This window comes from Rhinolophus ferrumequinum, chromosome X (assembly GCF_004115265.2).
Source record: "Rhinolophus ferrumequinum isolate MPI-CBG mRhiFer1 chromosome X, mRhiFer1_v1.p, whole genome shotgun sequence".
Taxonomy (NCBI): Eukaryota; Metazoa; Chordata; class Mammalia; order Chiroptera; family Rhinolophidae; genus Rhinolophus; species Rhinolophus ferrumequinum.
In genome coordinates this window covers 73,713,474-73,724,918 of record NC_046284.1, presented here as the reverse complement: position 1 = coordinate 73,724,918, position 11,445 = coordinate 73,713,474, and the positions used below count along the sequence as shown (strand labels likewise).

Sequence of the window (11,445 nt, the reverse complement as noted above, 5' to 3'; positions counted from 1 at the left end):
TCATTGTTAGTATATAGGAATGCAATTGACTTTTGTACATTGATTTTGTAGCCGGCAACTTTACTGTATTCGTTGATTGTTTCTAATAGCTTTTTGATGGAGTCTTTAGGGTTTCCTATATATAGCATCATGTCGTCTGCAAAGAGTGACAATTTAACTTCTTCATTCTCAATTTAGATGCCTTTTATTTTTTTCTCTTGCCTGATTGCTCTGGCAAGATCTTCCAACACTATGTTGAAAAGCAGAAGTGGTAGGGAACAGCCCTCTCGTGTTCCTGAACGCAGAGCAAAGGGCTTCAGTTTTTCACTGTTATAATTATGAGATTAGCTGAGAGTTTGTCATATATGGCCTTTATTATGTTAAGGTATTTTCCTTCTATACCTATTTTATTAAGTGTTTTAATCATAAATAGATGTTGTATCTTGTCAAATGCTTTTTCTGCATCAATTGATATAATCATATGATTTTTTTGTCCTTTGTTTTGTTTCTGTGATATATCACATTGATGGATTTGCGGATGTTGACCATCCTTGTGCTCTGGGGATGAACCCCACTTGGTCGTGATGAATAATCTTTTTAATGCTTTGTTGCATTCGATTTGCTAGAATTTTGTTTAGGATTTTTGCATCTGTATTCATCAGAGATACTGGTCTGTACTTTTCTTTTTTATGTGTTGTCCTTACCAGGTTTTGGTATCAGGGTAATCTTGTCCTCATAAAATGAGTTAGGGAGTACTGTTTCTTCTCAATTTTTTTGAAGAGCTTGAGCAGGATTGGTATTAGATCCTCTTTGAAGGTTTGGTAGAATTCACTGGTAAAGCCATCTGGTCCCGGACTTTTGCACTTGAGAAGGTTTTGGATGACTGATTCAATTACGTTACTGGTGATAGGTTTGTTTAGATTTTCCAATTCTTCATGGTTCAGCCTAGGAAGGCCATATGTTTCTAAGAACTTGTCCATTTCTTCTAGGTTATTGAATTTGGTGGCATATATTCCTTCATAGTATTCTTGGACGATCCTTTGTATTTCTGTGGTGTCCGTGATAACTTCCCCTTTTTCATTTCTGATTTTGTTAATTAGTGTCTTTTCTCTTTGTATCTTAGTGAGTCTAGCCAGGGGTTTGTCCATTTTGTTAACCTTTTCAAAGAACCAGCTCTTTGTCACATTAATTTTTTCTATTGTCGTTTTGTTCTCTATTTCATTTAGTTCTCCTCTGGTTTTTATTATTCCCTTTCTTCTGCTGACCTTGGGTTTCATGTGTTCTTCTTTTTCTAGTTCTTTAAGGTGTAACATGAGGTTATTTATTTGGGATTTTTCTTGTTTCTTGAGATAGGCCTGTAATGATATAAATTTCCCCCTTTAAATGCTTTCGCTGCAACCCAAAATTTTAGTAGAATGTGCTTTCATTCTGATTTGTTTCTATGTATCTTTTGATCGCTCCTCTAATTTCTTCTTTGACCCGATTGTTCTTTAAAAGTATGTTGTTTAATCTGCATGTATTTGTAGTTTTCCCTGCTTTCTTTTTGCAGTTGATACCCAGTTTCAAAGCCTTGTGATCAGGGACTATGATTGGTATGACTTCAATCTTCTTAAATTTGCTGAGGCTAGTTTTATGTCCCAGTATATGGTCTATCCTTGAGAATATTCCATGTGCACTAGAAAAAAAAATGTATACTCTGATGTTTTAGGATGAAGTGCTGTATAAATGTCAGTTATGTCCTTTTCATCTAATGTCATTTATGGCTGATATTTATTTGTTTTCTGTTTGAATGATCTATCCATAGCTGTCAATGATGTATTTAGGTCCCATACTATAATTGTTCGGTCAATTTTTCCGTTTAGTTTTGTTAGGAGGTGCTTGCTATATTTTGGTGCTTCCTGATTGGGGGCATAAATATTGATGACTGTTATGTCTTTTTTTTGTATAGTCCCCTTTACCATTATGAGTGTCCACCTTTGTCTCTTGTTACCTTTTTCACCCTGAAGTCTGTTTCATCTGGTATCAGTATAGCTACACCTGATTTTCTCTGGATACCATTTGCTTGGAGTATCAATTTCCACCCTTTCACATTGAGTGTTATGCTTCTCCTTGTAGCTGAGATGTGTCTCTTGAAGACAGCATATGGTTGGGTTTAGTTTTTTGATGCAATCTGCTACTCTGCCTTTTTATTGGTGACTTCAGTCCATTTACATTTAGGATGATTATTGATATGTGAGGATTTCCTATCATTCTATATTTACTTTCTGGTAAGACTGTGTCTCCATTGTTTTTTTTTTTTTTTGACTTTTTGTTGTTGTCTGTTATTTCTGTGTGGTGGTATTCTATGATTTTTTCCTGTGTTTCTTCTTTTATTAGAGTATATATTTCAGTTCTGGATTTTTTTTTTTGAGGGATTACCCTTAAGTTTATGTAAAAGAAAGTTTGATAGTTAGAGTATTCCATTTTCTTCAGCACGCTTACTTTCTCCATTCCCATATTCCGGTTCAGGCCTTTACTCTCCCCCTTTTTATATTTTGGTTCACACAAATTGTCCCTGTTGATGGTACTCGAATAGCCTCCTTTTTGTTTCTTGTAGTTCAGGTCGTGTATTAGAAAATTCCCTCAGCTTCTGTATGTCTGGAAAGGTCTTTATTCCTCCTTCATATTTAAAGGATATCTTTGCTGGATATATTATTCTTGGCTCATAGTTTCTCTCTTTTAATAGTTTGAATATTTGGTTCTACTTCCTCCTGGCGTGTAGAGTTTCTGCTGAGAAATCTGATGATAATCTAATGGGCTTTCCTTTGTAGGTTACCGTCTTCTTTTACCTGGCTGCTTTGAGGATTCTTTCTTTGTCGTTGATTTTTGACAGCTTCAATACAATGTGGCTTGGAGAAGGCCTGTTGGGGTTGAGGTAATTAGGTGTTCTATTTCCTTCTTAGATTCGAGGATCCAGTTCTTTCCACATTTTTGGGAAGTTCTCATAGACTATTGGCTTGAATATACTCTCTGTTCCTGTCTCCTTTTCTTCCCCTTCTGGTATGCCCATTATTCTTATATTGCTCTTTCTGATGGAGTCAGAAAGTTCTTGTAGAGTTCTTTCATTTTTTTTAAGTCTCAAGTCTCTTTCTTCTTCCATCCGTGTCATTTCCAAGTTTCTATCTTCAATGTCACTGATACTTTCCTCCATCTGGTCAACTCTACTACCTAAGCTTGCTATTTCTTTCTTCATTTCTTCTATTGAGTTCTTAATTTCCAGAAATTCTATTTGGTTCTTTTTCAAAATTTCAATCTCTTTGGTAAAATGCTCATGTTTTTCTTTGGTTGTGTTTCTGAGTTCATTAAACTGCCTTTCTGTGTTTTCTTGCGTCTCGTTGAGTTTTTTCAGAACGACAGTCTTGAATTCTCTGTAATTTAAGTCACATATTCCATATCTTTAAGTTCATTTTCTGGAGACTTTTCACTTTCTTTCTGAGCTGTCTTGTTGCCTTGGTTATTCATGGCAATTAATGATTTATTATTTCTCTTCCTAGGCATCTACAGGAGTGCATTCTGCAACAGGTTGACAGGAAGAGGTCTTTTGTTTTCTAGTACATGTTGGTAGAATGTTTTATTTTCTCTCCAACTGCAGACTTTTTTTTCTCTCTCACACTGTAGTGTTATGTTTTCTCTGCACTATTCCAGCCTGTCACACAATGGGGGGATTCGCTGGAAGTCGGGCTTCTCCTCTGTTAACAGTTCGCCTGGGTCATCAGGCGTCATGTCTTTGTGGGGATGCGGAGAGCTTTTGAAGTTCCAAAGCTCTTCCTTCACCAAATTCAGAGCCTTTGTGTTTCAGCAGTTCTGTTTACTCCTGCAGGGATCCACCCAGATAGGTCGGGACAGGGGCGGAGTGGGTTGTGAGAGCTGGCCCTGAGCAATGGCAGCGACCACCACCACAGCCTGTCCTTCCACAGCTCCCTCTCTTTTGCCGGAACTGGTTGGGCTGCAAATCTTTGTCTTTGGCCCACAGTTCTCAGAACTACAAATATTATGTTGTTTTGATCTGATGCTGCTACTGTTCTGCTTCTAGCACTGTGTTGGTGGTGGTTAGATGAGCTCTGGGAGGGTATGGAGGGGGCGGCTAGTCTCAGGGTCTAAGGCTCTCATTCTCTGCTTAGCAGTGAGGGCTTAAACCCCCGTTTTCAGCCTTCTTCCCTCAGTCTTTGATCCAAGGTGTCTGTCGTGATTGTTGGGTTCGCCGTGTTATATGCTGTCCCCTCAGCCCTGTGGGCCCTAAACGGAGCCCTAGCAGTCCGCATTTTTCCCTCTCCCGCAGCTGCGGTAGTTCCGGGATGCAGCGAGCTGGGAGCACTGAGCTAGGTCTGCGTCCCGTGCCTGCGTTGTCCCGTCTCTGCACTTCTCCCTGCCCTCCTCCCCTGCTTGTATAATTTGCCCACCTTTAGGTGAGTTCAGTAGTGAGCCTCTTCTTCTTGACTCTCTGCTGTGCAGGGAGTCCTTTGTGGCATTATAGTTGTTCAATTTTTTGTGAATCCCAGTGGAGATTTCCAGAGGCTCACCTCACGCTGCCAGTTTGATGACATCACTCCAGTTTGGCTAATTTCTAATGATCATCTTCAAGTTCACTTATTCTTTCCTCAGCTGTGTCAAGTCTTTTGACGAACCTGCTGAAGACATTCTTTATCTGTTACCTTGTTTTTATTTGTTTGTTTTGCTTGGTGTTTTGTTTCTTTAGTAAAATATTTAAGATTTATTTCAGCAGAATGTTCAGCATCCTATATTAATAAAAATATCAGCAAATAGTGTTGTATCTGTGTCGACAAATGATGTTCTCCACAATGGTCTTATGTTTTAAGAAATACCACCAAGGGGACACTGGCTGAAGTTTATCTCTGACACGTTTTTAAAAAAACAGCAGCTTTATCATAAAACTGATTTAAGGTAGTTGTGTTTTCAGTAATATTTAGAACAATACAGCACTTGGTATGAATATTCATATTGGGACACTGTACTAAAACATAATTATGTAACATTTTAAACTAGCTGCAATTTTCGGTAGCTCTGTTCACCAACCATATATCAGAATTGTAATGTTCTCCTAAGCCATCCTCATGTCTCATACATACAAGTATTAATGTATTTTTGGATATTCTTCTTCAAGTATAACAGGAGGATAATATGCCTATATTATCTCTATTGGTGTTTGTGATATATGAGACAGGGCTCTTAGCTCAAGCTGACCTCCCTATGCAGCTGTATTTGTAATATCATTGCAGTATTTTCCAAACTCTTCTGGAGTATATGTATCTCCTATATTAGAGTTTGTTACAAATGGCAGAAAGTCTTCCACATGGCTGTACATATATTCAGCCATTTGACTTCTTTGTTTTTCCTTTTTAAAATTTTTCAATTATAGTTGACATCCAATATTATTTTATATTAGTTTACGTTGTACAGCAGAGTGGTTAGACATATTTTATGAGTTGATCTCCTCAATTAGTCTGGTACACGCCTGGCACTATACGTAGTTACTATATTATTGACTATATTTTCTATGCTGTACTTTACATTCCTGTGACCTTTTTGTAACTACCAATTTGTACTTCTTGATCCCTTCACCTGTTTTGCCCAGCCCCACCACATCACTCTCATCTGGTCAAAGGGCATTCCTGTTCTTTCAGTTGGTCTTCAATGTCTCTATACATACAATGGCCATCAGATGGAATCTGTTTGATTTTCAAGTGTCTAGCTGCCAATATTTGAGCAAGTTTTTCACTTGCTACATGTGTAGCTCCATATAAGTTCTCAACTTCAGCTTCAGCTATCCTTTCTTTCCACTTCTTTTCTAATGTAGCTTTTTTGTCTTTACTCTCCCTTAGAAGTCAGCTTCAGTTGCTCCAGTTTCTATGTTTCTGTTCCATTTCTGAATCCAACTCAGCAACATCATCAGTGAGTTGCTGCCTCCTTTTTTTGTCATTCTTGGAAATAGCATTCTTCATATCTTGAATTTTGGCTTGCAACTCCTTCTCTTTGCGAGATCTTCTCACCAGCTGCTCCTTCTCATCAAGCCCCTCTATCAAGGCTGTCTCAATGACCAGCAGGTAGCCCAGCACTGATGATGGAACAATCCTACACCATTGGTTGGCAGGCACCTCCTATCCCTCAACCCTCGCTGGGGGCATATGGTATGGGGGATAATTGGTCAGGTTGGGACCCAGTCCCACCTTCAAGGTGGTACTGGATTTAGGCCATGTCCATTGGAAGGAGGAGACAGGCGAATGGAATGCTGCATGCATGCACACTCCCTTGACACCCTCCCCTCTGAAAGGGATGCAGCATGGGGACAGGCAACAGGAAGATGTGCCGGGGTGTGGCTTGGCCTGCTGGAGTTTGCAGGTAATTGACTAGTTGGCTAGAGCCTCTTGAGCAATAATAAAGCTGCACGCTAGGCTACCAGTCCTGAAGTGAGGCATGCAGAGATGATTCTCTGTTGTATTGCTTTTTCTTGCTTTTTTGTGACTCTTAATTTTTGCTTGATAATTGAACAGCATGTGTAGGATAGAACAGACTAAATAGTATGTATATCTGGAAATGAGATGATTTTATCAGGAAATGAAGTGGATGTGGCTTTTGCTCTTGCTGTGATTATTCTCAGTGTCCCCACCAGCTTCAAATTCCTCTAGTTACCTTGTACTTAAGGTAAGTGCTACATTGCTGCAGGGTTTTTTTCAATGTTTGTACTACACCTGTAGCTTTAGCCTTTCCCTGTGATCCTACTCCTCAGAGAAGGTATCTCTCCACATTTTTACTTGAAACATGATGCTGTTACTGGGGGTCAGGGGAGGACATTCTCTGTTGTCTTTGCTTTAGCTTCTGTCTTCCATGGGCTTTGTGTCCCTCGTTCTCCTGAGGAGAGCTTTCTCAGTGACCCTGCCCTTCCCCAGTGGTAGAGGGGTTTTGTTTGTTTGTTTTTATTTTTGTTTTCTATTGCTTTTCTTGAGCCACAATGGTCTTCATCTGTGCCTTGGAGATGACAAGGTTTGCTGTTTTTCCCCTACCAGCTTAGGCTTTTGTTTCCATAGAGAAGAGAGTGATCTGGGCAGAGATTCATGTTTTTTCCACATGTTTTTTCCACCACTCTCCTCCCCCAGGCCTATACCATGAGGTAGGCTTTCTCCTGTCCTGCTCTCAATTTATTTTTTTAATTTTATTTATTTATTTATTCATTTATTTATTTGTTTGTTTGTTTTGTGAGCAGCCAGAGATGTTTGTGGAGAAGAGCCTACAGGTAGGTTTGAACATTCCATAGTCCACAGATCTTAGAGTTTCTATACTCAGAGTTTCTATGCTAGCTAATACTCAGCCTTCAGCAACTTGTTAAAAAAAATGTATCTGAAATTTTCCTGCTTGTATAACAGCATATTATCCTTCCATGTTACTCCCCAAGTTACCGGTGCTCATGTCCCATCTGTTTTTGGAAGTACCTGTCTTTCCTTATATTTCAGGCCAGTTTGTTGCTCTGTGAGCTTGCCTCTCTGATAGGTTTACAGAAATTAATGATTTTGTATATCAACCAGTTTTTATTGTTGTTGTTAGAGTGGGACTGATGCTCTTTCCAACTTCCTACATACCAAATGTAAGCCAGAAAACCCTGCTACAGTGTTTTTATTAGAATTATAAGATATAGCAAGACCTAAAAGTTGTGGACAGAATGTGAAAATCACAGAAAGTCGAACAAACATAGCTATAACAGACAGAGCACATTTGGACATGTTAGGAAATTAGAAGGAAAAGGAGATAGAGAAATTAAGAAACTTTTGGTTAAAGTATAAATGCTTTAAACCTTGGTGGTTTAAAAATGATGACATAGCACCCAAAACTAATATAATATTTTTTTTAAATGATGACATAGCTAATAACAATCATGAATGAGATGAAATGTCAGTATGCTAATTTTCATAGCTTGGAATCAATAAATTTCAACAAAATGAAAATAGGTAGTTAAAAATACAGCATTTTAATATCAATGTAGCACAGTTGGTTTTCTTTTTTTTTTTTCTTTAGAGGAATCTTTTAAAATTTATCTTGCTGTGAAGAAGTATTGATCTGATATTCAGCATTTTTCAGTTTAACTTCAGTTTGTTTGTCTATTAAATTCACTGAAATTAATATTTCATTTAAAATGATATCATATGATCTTTTTGTAGTAAAATTATTTTAACTTTCTGTTTGATGAATACACACAGAGAACAAAGTGCTCCAGATTGTGTTTTCTCAAATGTTAGCACTGGTAGGATTCAAAGTAATTGGTATTTTGTTTATATCTTACTTGTAATTTTTACTGTTGCTTAAATAGTTTTAAGTGAACATGTATTAGTTTTATCAAAATAAAGTCTGTGCTAAGAATCAGAGAAATGCATTTTGAGTAAAAATTAAACATTGATTGCTTCTTAGAGTTGAAAAACCGAATCTGCCACAAAACTCAGTAAGATGGCAACATGAAATACCTTTAATACACTATTAATTACCTAATAACATGCTATTATTTCCCTTTCTTAAATCAGGAATTTCTGACAGTTTTATAAAATGGAATTTCACAGTTTTAAAGAGACCTGAGTACCCCTTACTAAGAGTACTTCTGATTCTAAGTAAATATCTTTGTAGTTTCTAATAACACAGGGTTTCTCAACCTCAGCACAATTGACATTTAAGCTAAATGATAATTCTTTCTTGTGGGAAACTGTCCTGGGCTTTGTAGGATGTTTAGAACATCCCTAACCTCTACCCTCTAGATGCCAATAGAAATCTTCCCACCTAAAAGTTGTGACAACCAAGTAAGTCCTCAGACATTGCCAGATAGCACTGGGGTCAAATTCCGTCCTGGTTGAGGACCACTGTAATAACAGCACTTTGGAGGAACTATTCATTTTTTTCATAGCTTTAATAATTAATGAAAAGCTATGGGATTCTGTCTCACTGACCCTATCATCAGCCATAACTAAGGGAGAACTTCAGTAAGCTCTTTACCAAAATCTTCCTCTGACCTTATTATCTGAATCATTATATTTTTCACTTACTATTATATCTTGCTGTTTTATCCTTTATTTCCCCCAATATAGGAACTCATAAGTCAAGAATGGTTTTATACATCATATACATATCACCTAGCCTGTACCTTACACATTATATGAGTTCAATAAATGTTTATAGATTTAATTCAACTTATTCTTATTGAGAAAAGCATTGTACTAAGCCTTGAAGAATATACAAATATGAAGTCTGAAATATGAGTATACAAATATGAAGCCTTGAAGAATATACAAATATGAAATATATGAAGAATATACAAATTTTGAAGTCTGCTCCTTCAAAAAACATATTAGTAACAGGGCTAAAATAAATATATAAAAAATAATAGGAAGGAGAATATCCCCAAAGTTATATAGAAAGATACAAACAAATGCCAATGGTAAGAGAGATCAGGAAAGGTTTCAAGGATGCGGTGGCTTTTGAAATGGACCTGAAGGATGACTATTAGGCAGGTTTGGGGAGATTAAAGGTTAGGAAAGGGTTTTTATAGGCATAGTTTAAGGGAAGGATTGGAAGTGAGGAACAAATTTTTGGAGATAAAAGCATAAAATATGTTCTGGAAATAGCTTGAAATTTTGATAATATAAAACCCATTAGATCTTTCTTGATGAAGTCATGTTCTATTTTTAACTTCTGCCAAACATAAAATATCTTTGTCATCAAAGAGATCAATGATGTTTTGCGTAAGGGATATGTATTAATTTGCTAGAAGTTTATTAGTATAGTAAATGTTTAGAAAAATGATATTAAGGCAAAAGGACTCTTACATGGCTTCAATTTTTATCTTATAAAATTAAATTTAAAGTTATCCTTTATGATTTTATACAGTTTTTCTTTCTGTTTATTCCATTTTAAGTTATCACAATACACAGTGAGCTATGATTTTATATTTACTAAATATTTTCCCTCATTGTAATATGAGTTTGCTGCATCCAAGTGGCAGTAGAGAGTTATATGGCTCTGCAGTGTAGATGAATTTGGAAGCAGAAAATGGCTGTTAGATTGCATTTCCCCTTTTTCTGATAGGAACAGCAACAACAACAACAACAAAACTTTCTATTCAATACAAGTACTTAAAATTCCATTAGGTAGAGCATACAGTAACCCAAAGTAAGCTTTGGGTGCAAATAGAAATGAATGAGAAACTTATGCTTTTAGGTATAGTCCCTTGGAGTGGTTCTCAAAGTGAAATCCAAAGACCCTTAGGAGTCCCTGAGACCTTTCAGGGGGTCTGTAAGGACAGAACTGTTTTTATAATACTAAAATGTTATTTTCATCATACAGTTTGTTGATATTTGCACAATGCTGCAAAAACAATGATGAGTAAAACTGCTAGGGCCTTAGCATGAATTTAAAGCACACTCTAGTAACTAAACTCTAGGTACTAAACTCTAGGTACTAAACTCTAGTAACAGTCATTTATATTCTTCACCACAATGCATTCATAGGGGGGAAAAGCCAGTTTCATTTAATGTCCTTGAGGAAGCAATACCAATTATTAATTTTATCAGATCTAGACCCTTGAATATATATCTCTTTAATAATCTATACAACAGAATGGAAAGTTAGCAGAAAGCACTTCTTCCTATACCAAGTATAATAGTTGTCTCCAAAAAAAGCACTTTCAAGATTGTTTGAATTGTGAGAATTTCCTGGCCGCTTTTTTCATGGAACACCACTTTTACTTGAAAGAACTACTGACAAACTATGAGTATTCTGACTCGGGTATTTGGCAGACATTTTTTTTTTTTTCAAAAATAAATGAAATGAGTCTCTCACTTCAAAGAAGACAACTGGCAGTATTCATTACCAATAACAAAATGTAAGCTCTCCAGTGAAAATTAGAATTTTGGATTTTTAAAAAATTTCTCAGTTTTTATTTCTGATGGTTAAATCTGGATAACTATAATCTACATAAACAAAAGCACTTGGGTTTCTCAATTCTTGAGTATAAAGATGTCGTGAGGCCAAAATGTTTGAGTATTGCTGGTCTACCGTTTTAATTACCTTGTAGGGTACCTTGTTAAGAAGCAGTCAATTTTCTTTCATAATTGTTTGTCATTTATGTTCCACCTACCACCTCTTATTTTATATTAATCCTGAGCTGTTCAAGTACAACTCAACCAGCTTAGATGGATTTGCAGACTTACAGGTCCCAGTTTCTTTATTTTCTTTCTGTGCTTTTTCTCTCTTGAAATATTCCTCAGATGACAGGAACAGCTTGATATTTTCTTTTGTTTCCTTCTTTGCAAAATAAACACCTTAATTTCCTTCATACTTCTCTTTATTAAGCCATTTATACTGTTTATCAGATATATTTTTAATATCTTTATCAATTTGTAACTTTTTCTAGATCTCTCACAAAGTGTTACAGAT

General features: G+C 36.5%; 1 pseudogene; it reads right to left on the bottom strand.

Annotated features, from left to right (window-relative positions):
• Positions 1 to 5,018: 5,018 nt before the first annotated feature.
• On the bottom strand, positions 5,019 to 6,275 carry LOC117014272 (deubiquitinase OTUD6B-like; annotated as a pseudogene).
• Positions 6,276 to 11,445: the final 5,170 nt, after the last annotated feature.